The following is a 14,641-nucleotide window of genomic DNA, read 5'->3' as shown; positions in this document are numbered from 1 at the left end:
TTCCCTATAATGCACAGACTCCCACATAAAACGGCAGCTGACAGAGGAGATGGGAGCAGCCATGATCTGACTTTGATAAAGAAAGAGCGCGGTACATGACAGATGCCGTATGGACTCATCTGACAGACGGACAGAGGAGCAGGGATCACAGATGTGTGGACAGAGCGACGCCCGCAGCACAGGGAGTGGGAGGAGAAAACCCTCATTTTCTTCCTCTTAATTAATACCTGCAGCGTGGTTTCGATTGAAATAAGCTGTATGAAACAAGCCGCTTTAGCTGTTTTCAGAGGAACAGAATCCTTTGGGAACTGTATCTCATTCATTTATCGACCACTTTGCAGAAAATCAGGCGATTCATTAAATAAACATAGCAAATACTCGCTGGTTATGACACGAGTCCTAACGTCCTCCTCTGCAACTGAAGAGACACATCCCTGTATGACCACACCAGTGGGCACATTTCTCAACTTCACTTTCTCAACTTGCAGCAGTAAGTTGTGTAAATAAATCTCCCTCTTGCACTTCTTATGAATAAAAAACAAAGTCCTTCTTTTTAGGGTACTGGGCCCACAGTTAACACTCTAAGAAGAAAGAAAAGTACAAATCACTGCAAACGCGGCTGATGTCTCCTTTGGGTAACGGATACAGCTATTTTTGGGTAAATTAATGTTAATGTAGCATTTACAATGTCAAAATGCAGTATTTCTTGTTTCCAGTCCAAGAACCATGGATCCTGCTGCTCCTGCTCTCCAAAGCAAAACAAAAATTAGATCACCGGTTCCCAGAGCAACAACAACACCTACAGCTGACAGGAGTCAGAGCTGCAGCACCGACGGCAAGACGAGCAACAAGATGGCAGGAACACAAAGAGTGAAATACATGAAAACGGGACGTTCAAGGGGTTAGAGGGAGGGCTAATGGGAAATAAGTCCTGAATCACAATAACCTAAATAAGCCTGTCCTCTCTGCTGGAAAGTTCTGGGCGCTCTGCTGCCCTGACAGCTTGGCTTCACATCAGTGTGTCTCGACCCTCCGGGGGCTTTTCCGACCCGCTTCCTCAGATGTCGTAATTAAGAAACCCCATGCTGACAAATGGCTGAACTTCCACTGGCTTTCTAGGCAGCAAGTGTATTAATTCAATAAATATTGTGAATAGAATAGAATAGAATAGAACAGAAAAATACTTTATTCATCCCCCAGTGGGGGAAATTCTAAATATATTTAAAATATATATAAAATAAGCACACACTAGAAACTAATATACGAATGTCCACAACGGGGTCAAAACACCGTGCTGCTCTACGGGAAGCCAAAGAAATGGCTTTCTCATTTTAGATCTAAGATTTGATGTTATTTTGTGAGAATTTGACAGAAAGAGTATTTTAAAGCTCCTCAGGGAGGAGCAAACTTATTAAAGCACTGCATCCACATGTTATGAAAGGATTCAGACTTTCTAGCCTCTGAGGCAGTCTGTCTGTCCTCCAACATATGTGCGCCTGCATGTAAAACTGTCTGTCTGCATAAACCCCTGCTGGTCTCACTCTGTCTCCCTGTTTTTCCTGTCTTCCTGCTGATCTCGGCCATTCGTCTTGCTGCATGTGCGACACACATGTATGGATTTGTCCTGCTGACACCCCCCCTGCCAACAATATGTGCCAGAGCAGTGGTACAAACTGTGTCCCCTTTCCGTAGAACACATTAAACACATGTATGATTCTCAGTGAAATCATGTATTTCCACAGTAGTTCTTTTATTCTGATCTGACTAAATGCAAATCAGTGAGCTGACAGATCATTAAAGACTATTAATGTTTTTCAATGATGTTGTTGGAGCTGCTTTTGCAACTTCATTTCCTGCAGCTCCTCCATTTATTTTATGCCTCAATTTCTGGGACACTATTGTTCATGAATCATTAATAAAGACTACAAAGGGTCAACTTACTATGTATGTATCATAGGACTGGGAAACAGTGTTATTAAATCCCCCTGAGAAGCCGATACTGTCATGTTACTACGTTTAGTGGATCCAATTATGTTATTATTCTCAGAGCAAAAACATCAAATTGAAAACAATCTATTAAAAACAAAAGCATAATATCTGTTCTTATCTCCAATAATTCAACCAAACTGCATTAATCATGAAGACAACTACTTCAAAATGCAGTTATTCTGGGCACCGTGAGTTACAAAATCTAAATGTGTGAGTAATATCTCCCGTAGTGACTCAAACACTCAGAGACGCAGCGCCAGTTTGCTGACTATCTTCAATGTTGTGCTTCATTTACAAGGATCCTGACAACATATGGAACAGTTGAGCCATGATCACTGTGAGGGATTTAAGCTTTAAAGTTAAAACAAACAGTAGCATCGTATGTTACATTTTTCATTTAGTGGTTAATTTAATGCTATCGCTAATCAATATCTCCTCCTGAATAGGATCATATAATGATATCAGTTTATCTTATCTTTATTCCACATGTCAAGAATGCAGCACTGAGAAATGAATTATTCAGCTTCTAAATGTTCATTTTCTTTATTCTATTTTTAAGAATTTATTTGGAATTCAGTGAGCATTTTGAGCTGTTTCACTGGTTTCCGATGGAGACCAAACATTTCATCAACAGGTGACAGATTAATCGATTAAAAACAGAGTTGCAACTCTGAAATAGTGCCGTTCATAGTATCGTGTGTCAATAGTGGACAAACAATCTTATCAATACATGCCTTCAGTGTTAGTGGAGCCTGTGCGCGTGTTGTCATGCTAACAGTCCACCGTATGCGCTGCCTGACTTTCACTTGAGCTTTAAAGCCACAGAAGCTCCCTGACACCACACATGCACACACCATCACTCTTCGCTCCATCCCTCCATCCTTTCGCCCCCTCCCTCCCCGGCAGCGCGTGGGCCGCAGCGTCTCTCTGAGAATAGCACTGCAGCGTTGAAAAGAGTGAACGAGAAAAACAAGCGATAGGAAAAAGAAGACAAATTCCTGTCTTGTTATTATCTGGATCTTCTCGTGTGTTCTTTCTGTAAACGGTGTCAGTGAATCACGCCGGCATGCGTCCATATCGTCACCGTCAGTCAGCTGTCGCCTCTTTTTGTTTAGCCTCCTCTCCTTTTCCTTTCTTCCATCTTGTTCTCAGTCCCCTCTCCTCTCATCATATCCCTCTGACCCCTCTTCATTACCCCCACGCTCGACCCTTTGCTGCTTCCTCTCATCTCCACTCACCCTTTCCTCCCCACCTCCATGCTCTCTGAAGCATGCTGGGAAAAGTGCCAGTGAATAAGGGCATGTAGCAGTATGGCTCTGTATTCTGATATGGACTGAGGCGAAGCTTACAGAGCCTTCAGTGTGGTGAACTCAGTCCATAAAGGTCAATGCACCGCCCTTGTGATGCCCCACTACTCCAGTGGTGGGTTAAAACGTGTTAGAAAATAAAAATCCATTAATGTACCCTAGTTTACAGATGATACCATGAAGAGAGGAGTATCACAGAAGGTTACTGCCTCCATTAACTCTCATCAGAGTGACAACACACAGCGTCATAACAGTTAATCTATTTATTCATCCTCAGACGGGGTTGAATAATCTGCTATTTGGTACACTGAACCATCACTACACAGTTGAACAAAACAAACAAAGCATACTAAATGTTTCGTTTCATTATATAATCATACTTGCTCCATATAATGCCTTTAAAAAACTCCTTAAATTTACTGTAACACTATACTCGATGCCAGAAATCCCCTTAAAAGGTAAATAAAACCTTTACAATGAATAGCAGAGAAACCTCTACCTTCCCTTTATTGCAGAATAATGTAAACAGAAAGACATTTAATAGAAAATAAGGCTGCAGTACAACCCAAAACTACAAGAAATATTCAAATTCAAGTTATGTAAAATGCAGAAATCAATGTATTCCACCCCCACCACCCCAAAAAAAGTCATATTTCACAAAGTTTTACACACTACCCACGTTTCTACACGGAAACAATGTTTTTCCACATGATTCATAGGAAGGATATGTGTTTTACAACCAAATCCGAGAAAAGACCCCAAGATGTTAAATGATTAAAAGCATCCAGCTTGTTGTTTTGGAACCAAAAGAGCAAAGCTGTGAATGAATCTGAAGTGTTTCTGACCCTCTTTATACGTCCTCCTCTTAGAGAGGGAAAAGAAACTCCAAATCTGTGGCAACTCTCTGAGCTGCGGCTCTGTGAACAGCTGTAGAGAACACCGGGGTCCACCAGCTGCTGAACACCTCGAAGCTGCATGACCTCCCATCACAAGCTTCGCCTAACAGAAACAACTGCAACTGCAGTTTACAGCCAAAGTAAAGGACTCTGTCTGCAAAGCTGGTCAAGTCACCACCACATCTGAGCTGCAAATGACTTGTCAGCAGCATACAGTTTGAACCGTAGTGAGGTGAGTCACTCAGACATTGGCATTGAAAAGATTCATCTTTTTCTATCAAAGACAGCTGTCTGATTTGTGAAAGTACTTAATAAAAAGGAACTTCAAACTGACCTGACTGATCTTATTTCTAAATGAAAAGTAGCCACGTGTGTTTATATAGAACCTGAGATGAATCTTTAGATGAATTGAATCATTAACCGATTAATCGTCGAATCATTGTCGAATCGGTCGTGCAGCTTGGCGTAAACTGGGATTTGAAAAACAGGCATCGCCGCAGGGAACAGCGAGCAAGCACGCCTGTCTCTACAACTGTCTGCATGATCCAGCCAAACCCAACAAGGTAAAGTCCTTGTAAATGTCATAAAAACATAAAACATAAAACAAGCTTAAAAGTGGAACAGGGAAGTTTAAACTGTGTGAGTTAAGTTTGTTTATTAATTTTGTACTTCCTGTTCGACTTCTTCTGACACTTTTCCTGCAGTATCGAGGCGCCGTTGTCTTGTCTCGGCTGCGACGACAGATGTGCACGACTAATCGAGAACACATTCAACTACTTGTTGTTTCGGGCAGGATGAGACGCAAAAGTAATGTTTACGCCGCTGTTCCTGCCGGAGTTTGCACCTATAGCGGAAGCAACAGACGTCGGCAACAAAACGAAGCGAAGCATGGTAGTGCTTCACTCAACTGGACAACAAAGTTGGAGCACATTTTGCAGGATGAAGCTAGTTTACCACAGTTTGACCAGCGCGATGAGGACTGACTTACCAAACCACTTCAGGAGCAAAAAGGCCGGACGGAAAGACAACGAAACATGTTGTAGCCGAACGCTCATCTGACAGCAAACAACGGGAACAAATAACTGCACAGAAAAGACTTTTACATCAATTTACATCTTTTATTCGTGTAAAAGACATCTGTTTTGTATGTGTTGGGTTTGGAGATTTACCGAGATTAGTATCGCTCTGCAAAGTTATCTTGCACCACCTTCTTGGATGGCTCACTGCTTAGCGCTTTCAGTGTGGTAGCTGAGATTATTCTGCACATTTTACATGAAGTATCAGGTCATATGAGGTGCCTTAAAGGGTGGTCATAAGCACATACAGCAATAAGGGACATTTATAGCACAGACTCCCGAGAGGTCACAGTTCACTTGTGTAAATGCATGAGTCCAATCTCAGCTTCACTTTCCACCCGCAGATGCAGGGAAGCCTGTTCTGTCGCATCAATGAGCGACTTGGTGCCAACAAACTGCACTTAAATACCTTTTCCCATTAACACGGTACGATACGGTGCAACCTCAGTGTAGGCTGTACCAGGTAACTGAAACTAACTGACACTTTCTCAGTCTACCTCATCCAGGCAAACACTGCAGACCTCTGATTGGTCAAGGACAATCACGTCTATGAAGTCGTTGAGTGTGGCACCAAATTTACAACATAAATGTGATTTGTTAGAGCGCGTCACATACCGTGTGCGTGACTGATGAACGCATGAGTACCAGTGAGAATGGATTTATCGATCAATCCTTTTTCCGCTCTGGAGCATTCGGTTGTTACGATCACACCCAACTGATATTCAAAGTCTTTCAGTGCAATAACCACTCAATGTTCCTCATTTGTAAATCAGCCTGGATTAAAGCATCTGCTAAATCAGCGTATTGTAATAAACACACGAACATGCGAAGTTTATCTGAGCTACAGGAACGCCTCGACTTAACCATCTGATCAAACTACTCTCCTTCTCCCAGCTTATGAACGCAGGAGGGCAATCGATGTACAGTATTTACAGAAGTACAGTATGTGCGAGGTGCTTTTACTGGCTTTTTTCCAGTTGACCTGTAACATCATGGATCAAAACAATTGACAAACAAGCTGACTTCAATTTGGTACCATGTTGAGCGCTGAATTGGACGTTTTTTATAAATTAAACGCACATCACAACTACTTCCTCAGTGTACTGGCTTCTCCTGATGGGAATTGTGGAGCATGTGCAAAGCACTGAGGCCAGTTTGACTCAAACTGAACGTTCAGGAGCTAGAGACTCTGGATTCCCGATACATTTTCAGCTTTATTCAGTCTAACATGTAAACATGTATTTCAAAAGTTTGGTTTTAGTCAAAATTTCACCATAATTTGATTTTTTTAGAGAGGAGGGATCGATCAGCTACATAGATGCTCTCACACTGAGGTGAAATTAATCATCTGCATCCAGATAACTGTGAAAAAAATACTCCCAATCATGAGCAAATAAGTTGTTGGTAGAAGCTGAAGTTAAACAACACTTTAGCTACATCAGCCTGCAAGGTGACAGGAGCTGACAGTTTAAATAGCAGCCAGTGGTGGCTGTTTAACTCCCGATACATCTTCTTTAATATCAAAGAAAACACTATATGCACTTCTATTAAGTCTTAGAGGCATTTGAACAATCAAAAACACTCAAATGAATCCAAAATACGCTGAGACAGTCTGACTTTGTGATCATTTACTGTTAGGACATTTTTTGCTTCGCTCAAAATAGGAATGTCAATTTTAATCATATAAGACAAGGTTGGTTACTGAAGAGCTGTCTAGAGGGAGCAATACTGACAATATCTTACAGAAATTATGCCTTTTTGACAGTATTTGTGTGTAGTTGAGAGCAAATGTGGGGCTTGTTTTGCAGTATTTCAGTCAGTTAGTGAAGAATAAGATGATTTTAACACCCTTAAACAACTTAAAGATTCAAAGGTAAACCCCATTAAATGCTGAAGAGAAGAAGCGCCGTATGCTTTGAGTGTGTTCAGCTTACAGGGCTACTGAGACTAATTATGTGGTATGTAAATGTGATTATTAATTGCATCATGCGCTCTGAGTTTACATGCAGCACATGCTGTGAAGCAGACCATGACAGCCACGATGAGACACTGAAACAGATTTTTTCACTGTTAGTCCCAAAGCTGCAAACCTGTGAAACAACTCTGAGTATTTCTTTCAAAAGTCCATCAACAGTGCCATTAGTCAATCTGATCAAAGTGATAATTATTCCTTTTTTCGAGGAAAAAGTGGTGAAATTTCTTTGTGACAGCTTCAGAGGGTGTAAATTAAACGTGGTGTTCTTCAGTCATGTACGTCCAGCAGAGGGATGTTTGTCAGAAGGAGCAGAAATGGCCTCTCGTTTATAAACCTCCCTCACAGCCAACTGGAAGGTGTCAGTCCAGCGAGGCGCATTTTCAGCGACAGTAGCCGTGCACAACTCCAGGCTGAGGCGCTATGACTAACCTCTTGGTAAATAATTACTGTCAGAACTGTAGCACTTGGTGGCCACTCAGCTTTGCTCAAGCAGCAGCATCAACAAAACAAGTCAACAAACACTATTTGCAGCAACAACCGCGGCGGCTGCCAAGTGTGTTCCAGGAAAAACGAGACAAACAGTCAAGAGAACAGATAAGGTCCCTGAATTAATTGAATTTGAGGGTTTTAACTGTGTATGAGAAGTGACAGTCATATCAACAGTTACACAGTGGCAGTCTTTAGGATAAGGTGATGTCTGTTCATGCAAAGCATCCTCGTCCCCAGTTTTATTTACTGCCTCCAGGCATCATAATCACTTCCAGTCTGCTTCTATATGTCCAGTCCTTGTTAATTACTTGGTTGTGTTTGTGGTTGGATGCCATTGGTTGTTTGAAAAAGGTATTTATCCTTATGCATCTGCTACTGACCTAATTTGCTTTGCATGTATCAACTCATGAGAGACAAATTCAGGGAAGAGCAGCTACAGCTGAGTGATGCAAGCTAATGTTTTACCAACATATATACATAGGTAGAAACTGCATCAATAATTAGTCTTTACATAAGTAAGGCCATCCTGCTCCTTTTTTGTCTGCTCACGTCTGATTAGTTTGTCCTCTATTTGTTTAAAAACCATTTAAAAATGTTGAACTTAACTCTGGTTAGATGTCATTTGAATGAAATATGTGTAAAATCCACTGCTCAAGTTGACAGTTGTTCTTATCCATATTTATGTTCATGATCCATTTCTTGAAAGAAAGAGAAAAAAGGGTCCTTAACAGTCAAAAGCAGGAACTGGGGAATATTTACTTTAAAATGTCAGCTGATTAACTAAAAAGATTAAATGATTAATTCTTCAAGCCAAAGTAAAACAAACTGTTACTTTAACAGCATCATAGTACAGTATGTTGTAGTACTCAATGGCCTGATACACTAATAGTTATTTAACTGACAGATAAATAGGGCATTTTGTTTATTAATTTCATTGAGTGAGACTAATTATTTCAGTCATTCATTAAATGGGATTTATTGATATAGCTCTTCCCTCTGACGCTGTCTGGTGTGTTGGCCTGTTTTGGATTTAAAGTCTAATAAAAATATTACATGACACAGTTTCATTCACAGAAAACTTGAGCCACTGGAACAAGGACAGTATGCCAGATCATCACATGCTCCACATATTCAGAATCAGGGCTGCTTGGTTTTCCATTCACTGCCCCTGTCGCATCCAACATTTTAAAAACAGATCTGGGTCACTTAAGTTCCAAGAAGTAACGCCACTGAAGTGGGGACAAAAGACCGTGTTCTGCTTCCTGTTTGCATAAGTGAAGCGACTGATCCGACAGAAACAGCACATGTATCAGTCCAAAACCACTGGATAAGTGACATCTGCTACAGAATGAATCTGTGCACTACGCTTTGCAAGCCAACAATAGCTGTGACAAGTTTATTTATGTGCCCTCACAGCAGACATTGCAGAGCAAAAGCTCCACACAGACAGGCTGGCAGAGGACCAGTTGTCAGTTACAGCATGCTAACAGGGTCAGCCGTGACTATGCCAGTTTTATCACTATGCCAGTTTACTTTGGCCTTCTCTGCGAGACTGTATGAGCGAAACCCATTTTGACCACTTTAGTTCACAGGATCACATTCACCAGGGTCACCAGGGCAAATGAAATGGCATGTTTTGAACTACAAGTCAATCAATAAATGAGTTCATCTTTGGAATAACACAAGTGTACAGTGTTGGCAGGTGGTTGTTACAGTTGAAACTGTCGTGAGCCTCAGCGGTGCAGCGTGATTGGCTGCACAGGTTTCCTGGTTATCAACATATGTGTCAGGTACGGGTCACCATCTAACAAACATATGGAGCTCACACTTATCATTTAGTACCAAACTGCCTTGTTTTTGTACGATAACCATACCAATAAAGTGTTTCCAAACATGGCTTTGTCTTCTCTCTTGGAAAAAAAAAGAAAATTCTGCACCTTAAGGGATATTTTTGTGTTGAATCTTGTACATGAGTCTTTTCTTGATATGCTGCATGGTCATTTTGGCCCTTTCAATATCTTTTTCTGGTCAGACCTGGCATTATAATGCGTCCTTGGTGCATTGAGTGTGTCCCAACATGCGTCTTGAGTGAACAGTTGTGATCAGATCTTAGTTATCCACTCTGTATGCAAATAAACAGGCAGATCTGAAGTGTTTCGGTGCTGCGATAATCACTGTTGCTGCAGAAATTAACATAAAAGATGAGAAGGTTTTCTGTAAATAACGAGTTTGGATGCTGCTTTTCACTGACTGTATTCTTCAGGAAACTGGAGGGCAGAGAAAATACAGTAATGGAGACTCTCCTGCTTGAGTACTGTGAGGCGCGGGTGGTCCTTCAGTGCGACCAGGACACAATCGCATCTACAGTAATCTAAGGCTACGTTCACACAGATTTTTATGCGTGGTTGTTCACATTGTAATTCAAATGCGACCCCCATCAGACTCCAGTGTGAGCGATCTAAACTCCTGACGTGATCCGCATGCGCAGAAGAAGACGTGACAAAGTAAATATGGACGTTACACACATCCATATTTATGTATCACTTCTGAAGCTGTCGTACAATCAGATCCGACAAAATTACGAGGATTTTAATTAAGTCAAAACCAAGATTTGGGCCACTTTTGCAGTGTGAACGTAGCCTAAGAATGTGTCTCAGACCACCTTTCAATGTGCCCCGAGCGATCAGCTCTCAATTCATCCTGAGTCTATCATGAGTCTGTTTACGTGTATTTAACACGTTTCACTTGTGCTCAAATAACCCAACTCCACCTGTCAGACCAGGCTTTGGTATCAGAACAGGGTCGCACTTATCCTGGTCAACCCCATGGCAACATTATAAATGTAACTGTTAAGAATTTGGTCCAATAGATGCAAAATAAGTCTTTCAAAAATCAGACATTTAGCATTTTAAAAACGCACCTACAAGCAGTTAAGTGCAGTTTTATCGGGTCATTTTTACAGGAAACAAGCGCCACTGGACTGGAAAGAAGTTTTTAGAATAAGTGTTTTGAAATTCATCACCTATAGAAAACACCAACAGGTGTTGAATCAGGTGGAGGAGTCACTCTGCAAAACAATAGTGTTTGTTGCTGAAGGTTATTGTGTGACGCCAGCTGTGCACCCACGTCTCCGGTGATGACGTGAACGCCTGAAACTCTCTGCAAGCTCAATGTAAAATCCCCCCAACATCCGGGGGTGCAGCCAAGGCCGTTTGTCTAAGTACAAAGCCCATTTCCAGCTTGCTCTCTGGGGGCACACCGAGAGCTGAACACCGCCAATCAGATTAATCACCACTGACTCACACAACCATGATGAAGGGTGAAGCTGCAGACGAGCCACCTCCTCCAGCACGTTGGGAATAAGCTGCTCGACTCAACATGCTTAAAGGGGCTTAAGTCGCCTGTCATGAGGGAAAGGACAGTAATGTAAAATCCTTGACTTCACTGCCTTTCAAGGCGCCAAAATACACCGCATTTTAAAGAACGCCCTGACTCTGATACTACGGCCCTGTTACATCATCCCTTTGTGATGTGCAATGCTTCTGTCATCAAGTTGCTCAACGTTTTCTTTCACCTGCTTCCACTTCAGTGATTCCCAGCATTTCCCCAAATGCCCTTCAATAGCCCCAGAGAGCAGCTGGCAACTTTCTAATATATCACCCAAAGGTGGGCATCCAGGAGCATACGAACAGCCTTGTACAAAATCGGTAATCACAGCTAGAGATGCTGAGCTGCTTTTTCATTTTGGACCTTTTGATGGTTAAGTGCTGTGTGCTGTTTGACAAAATAAGGGATATTTGCCTTTATTTGTAACAGGGACAGTGAAGAGTAGTTAGGAAAGTGGAAGTGACATAAAGAAAACGGTTCAGGGTCAGCTGCAGAGAGGACTTCAGCTTCTGTAAGTAGGACAGACGTCCTACTAGGTGGTGTCAATTTTTCTCAAAAACCATTCATTTAGAAATCATTGTGACCTCAGAGTAGCTGCCTGTAAACTCGTGATGCATTGTGAGCACCAGTGCTGCCAAGGTCCTTCTTAATACTGATGGAGATGGAGTCATTAAAGGGACAAGTCAAGGGGAAATATTCTGAATTTGAAAATATAAAATGAGAACCAACCCCTGCTCCATCCAGCTGTAGTCAACCTGGCCAATATGTGCCAAATAGCCAACAGACCAACATGCGTTCACATTAACCTTCTGCAAAAAACATCAATAGTTGCTGGTAGTTTTGGGGAGAACAGAAGATGCTGCATAGTTCTCCTCATCAGTGTCACATATTTGTGTTTCATTAAAATGTCAAGACGCATGTTTGATTGTTAAAAGGATTCTCGTTCACATGAAATGTCATTTTTTAATCATTTATATCATCTTTTTATTGCTGCAGGTTGACAGGAGCTGCACAGAGGAGGCTGTTTTTTTTTTTTTTACCTCTTCAGATCAGTCGTTTTTACAGCTTTTTACATGGGAGCCACACAGGTGAGACAAGCACATCTGGAGAGCCACTTTTACCACAAAACCAAAACCCAATTCATTGACCGTACCTTTTTATGACTCAATTCTAATACTATGATGATTGAGCAGTCGCATTTCCTTAACTCTACTCATGTTTTCTTTGTACTTGGAATGAATGAAGGTCTGTCTTATCTTCTCTTCTTGATCCACTCCACATTGTTTCTGTCCTTTCTTTTTGCTCAGAAACAGATGAATTTAAACTGTTTTCATGCTAATTAGTCGAGCTTGTCACAGCGCAATAGTGTAGAAAACAAAATAATTGACAGAATTTATCCCATAGCCCTGATTTCAAAACACTGGCATTAGCCAAAGGGAAAAAAAATCTAATTCTACTTGCTTCAATAAAAAGATACACAATCAGACTTTGGTGCTGTGGCGTGTTGTGAGCTGATGCTATTTCCCAATAAAACTGTAACGAAAGAACACAGATGCTGCCAAAAGGCCTATTTACAGATTTAATGTGCTTCAGGTTTAACTTTAAAAAAGTTTCACCTAATTCAGGTGAGGTATCACATCAGCACGTACGTGGGCAAACAGACCAAATCTAAGTGCGTCAATCATGGAGGACGGGAAACACTTCTATAATGTACCGTCGTCTTAGTAACCAGGTGAGACAGGTGTATGTGTGCAGCTCTAAAACTCCTGGTTAAAACACAGCCTCTATCACACGGCCCTGCAACCGTATGCAGGGTGATATCATCTGCAAGCATGCACCTCCACACACACCTACACGCCTGAATGCCCAAACACACACATGCAAACCCACAAATTCACACAGGTGCAAAGTGCAATAAGTCTGGCGAGGCTCATGTGAGCTCATGAGGCAACAATGCAGGGTTAGTTTGCAGCGTTGCTGCATTTGCATGATGCATTAGCATTCATGAGGCAATTACGTCAACTTTGGAGCCAGTCGTGCGTGTGTGCGTGTCTTTCTGCAAGAGTGTGATCAACCTTTTTGTCATGACTCCCCAGCAGCACACATATGCAGAAAACAAACACAACCATCCCCCCCTTTTATAAGCAGCTATGTGACTGCATGTATGTGCGATGCTGATGCTGCATTCAGAGCATCGCAGAAGACACAAAATGGGAGGGTTTTGTTGCATTATGCTGAGGCGTTACTGTATTGTATGCATGCATGGCAGTAGATGAGCGAACAGCCCCATGATAAAACCTGCTCCACCACACTGCAGCACAACACCGACATGATGAAGGCAGCAAAATACCTGTTTATGTCTATCTTTCTTTCAACAGAGAGGATCCTATAGATGCGACACCCGTCACCATTTTCCCCAGTGAAGAGACCGAGAGGAAAACAATGCTGTGAATGAATGGGTCTAAAATGCAGAGATTTTTTTAACCCCCCCTCCCCTTCAATGAATAAACAAAGGCTCACCAGTAGAGCGCAAAAATGGCAAAGCCATACATGCGCTCTGGCTGGGAAATGTGGCACACCAAAGCCTTTAAGTTCATTTTAACCGTTAATAATAACAATAATGATAATATTAAGCCAACAGTGTGCACTGAGGATGCTGTAATACGACACAAACTGACCCATTTCCCTCTTAATTAAATGTGACTGAAGTTACGCAGGGATAAAACCACAATATACCAATTCAGTTCACAATGTATGGTATCCCAAATACACAGAGACAGACAACATAAAACATCTGAATATACATTTTTACCTTTTACATCCCCGCTGGGGTCCTGTTATGATTCCAGAATAGTGAAAGAAAATGTGTCACCTACATTTTTCATTGTAATTCCCAGGTCTGGAGAGGGGGAATTGATCAGCCGCAGTGAATCCTTGCTCGCTGTTCCCCTTCAGTACAAAAAAAAAACTCAAAGAAAGAAAAACCAAAGCAAATATAACGTATAAAAATCAGCGAGAGGACGCGTTAACAAAATAATCTGTTAAGTTAGACTAGTTCTGTCGTTGCGGTGAACGTCTGAGCGCTCTCCCCTGGATGCTCCGAGGCTGATGCTGCTTTCTCTCTGCCCCTATAAGAAATTACTCTCTCAGAGCTCTGCTGCGCTCCGCCGCCAAGTCATCGATTGGATAATACGGCATTTACCCACGTTCGCATTCCCAAAGTAATGGAAATGATGAACCAATCCTGAAGCGGATAGTCGTCATGGTCACATCTGATTGGCTCAGCCGCATTCGAAACCGTCGGTGAATTCCCGGTCCACGCGCACCTGTAACTGCTTACAGTTAATGCAAAATATGAACGCGTTGACCGCTAATGCAGCAATATTTTCAGAAATGATGGGTCAGTCTCATCAAATGATGGACTAGATTGTTAGCAGAGCGGCAAGAAGTCATAAATGTCCATATATGAGCAACCAAGCAATCGTGGAGGAGATATTTCTTATAAAAAGATTTAGTGAAGTT

General features: G+C 41.8%; 2 protein-coding genes across 4 annotated transcripts in view; one reads left to right on the top strand and one right to left on the bottom strand.

The window, feature by feature from the left end:
• LOC140275100 (protein shisa-7-like) overlaps positions 1-14,287 on the bottom strand; it is a 36,548-nt gene extending 22,261 nt beyond the window's left edge. Inside the window, exon 1 of one of the 3 annotated variants that reach the window (XM_072370488.1) lies at positions 13,932-14,287. The gene's annotated coding sequence lies outside the window, so the exon portion shown is untranslated. Of the gene's footprint in view, positions 1-13,469; positions 13,555-13,931 lie in introns of those variants that run through there. The other 2 variants (XM_072370490.1, XM_072370489.1) reach the window with 2 other exon arrangements.
• LOC140274630 (DLA class I histocompatibility antigen, A9/A9 alpha chain-like) overlaps positions 1-14,641 on the top strand; it is a 424,015-nt gene that overhangs the window by 143,215 nt on the left and 266,159 nt on the right. The gene's annotated exons all lie outside the window — the stretch shown is intronic.

Source organism: Leuresthes tenuis, unplaced genomic scaffold, assembly GCF_036924035.1.
Source record: "Leuresthes tenuis unplaced genomic scaffold, fLeuTen1.0.hap1 SCAF_18, whole genome shotgun sequence".
In the NCBI taxonomy this organism is placed as follows: Eukaryota; Metazoa; Chordata; class Actinopteri; order Atheriniformes; family Atherinopsidae; genus Leuresthes; species Leuresthes tenuis.
The sequence above is the reverse complement of the archived record's forward strand: the minus strand, read 5'-3'. Positions and strand labels throughout refer to the sequence as shown.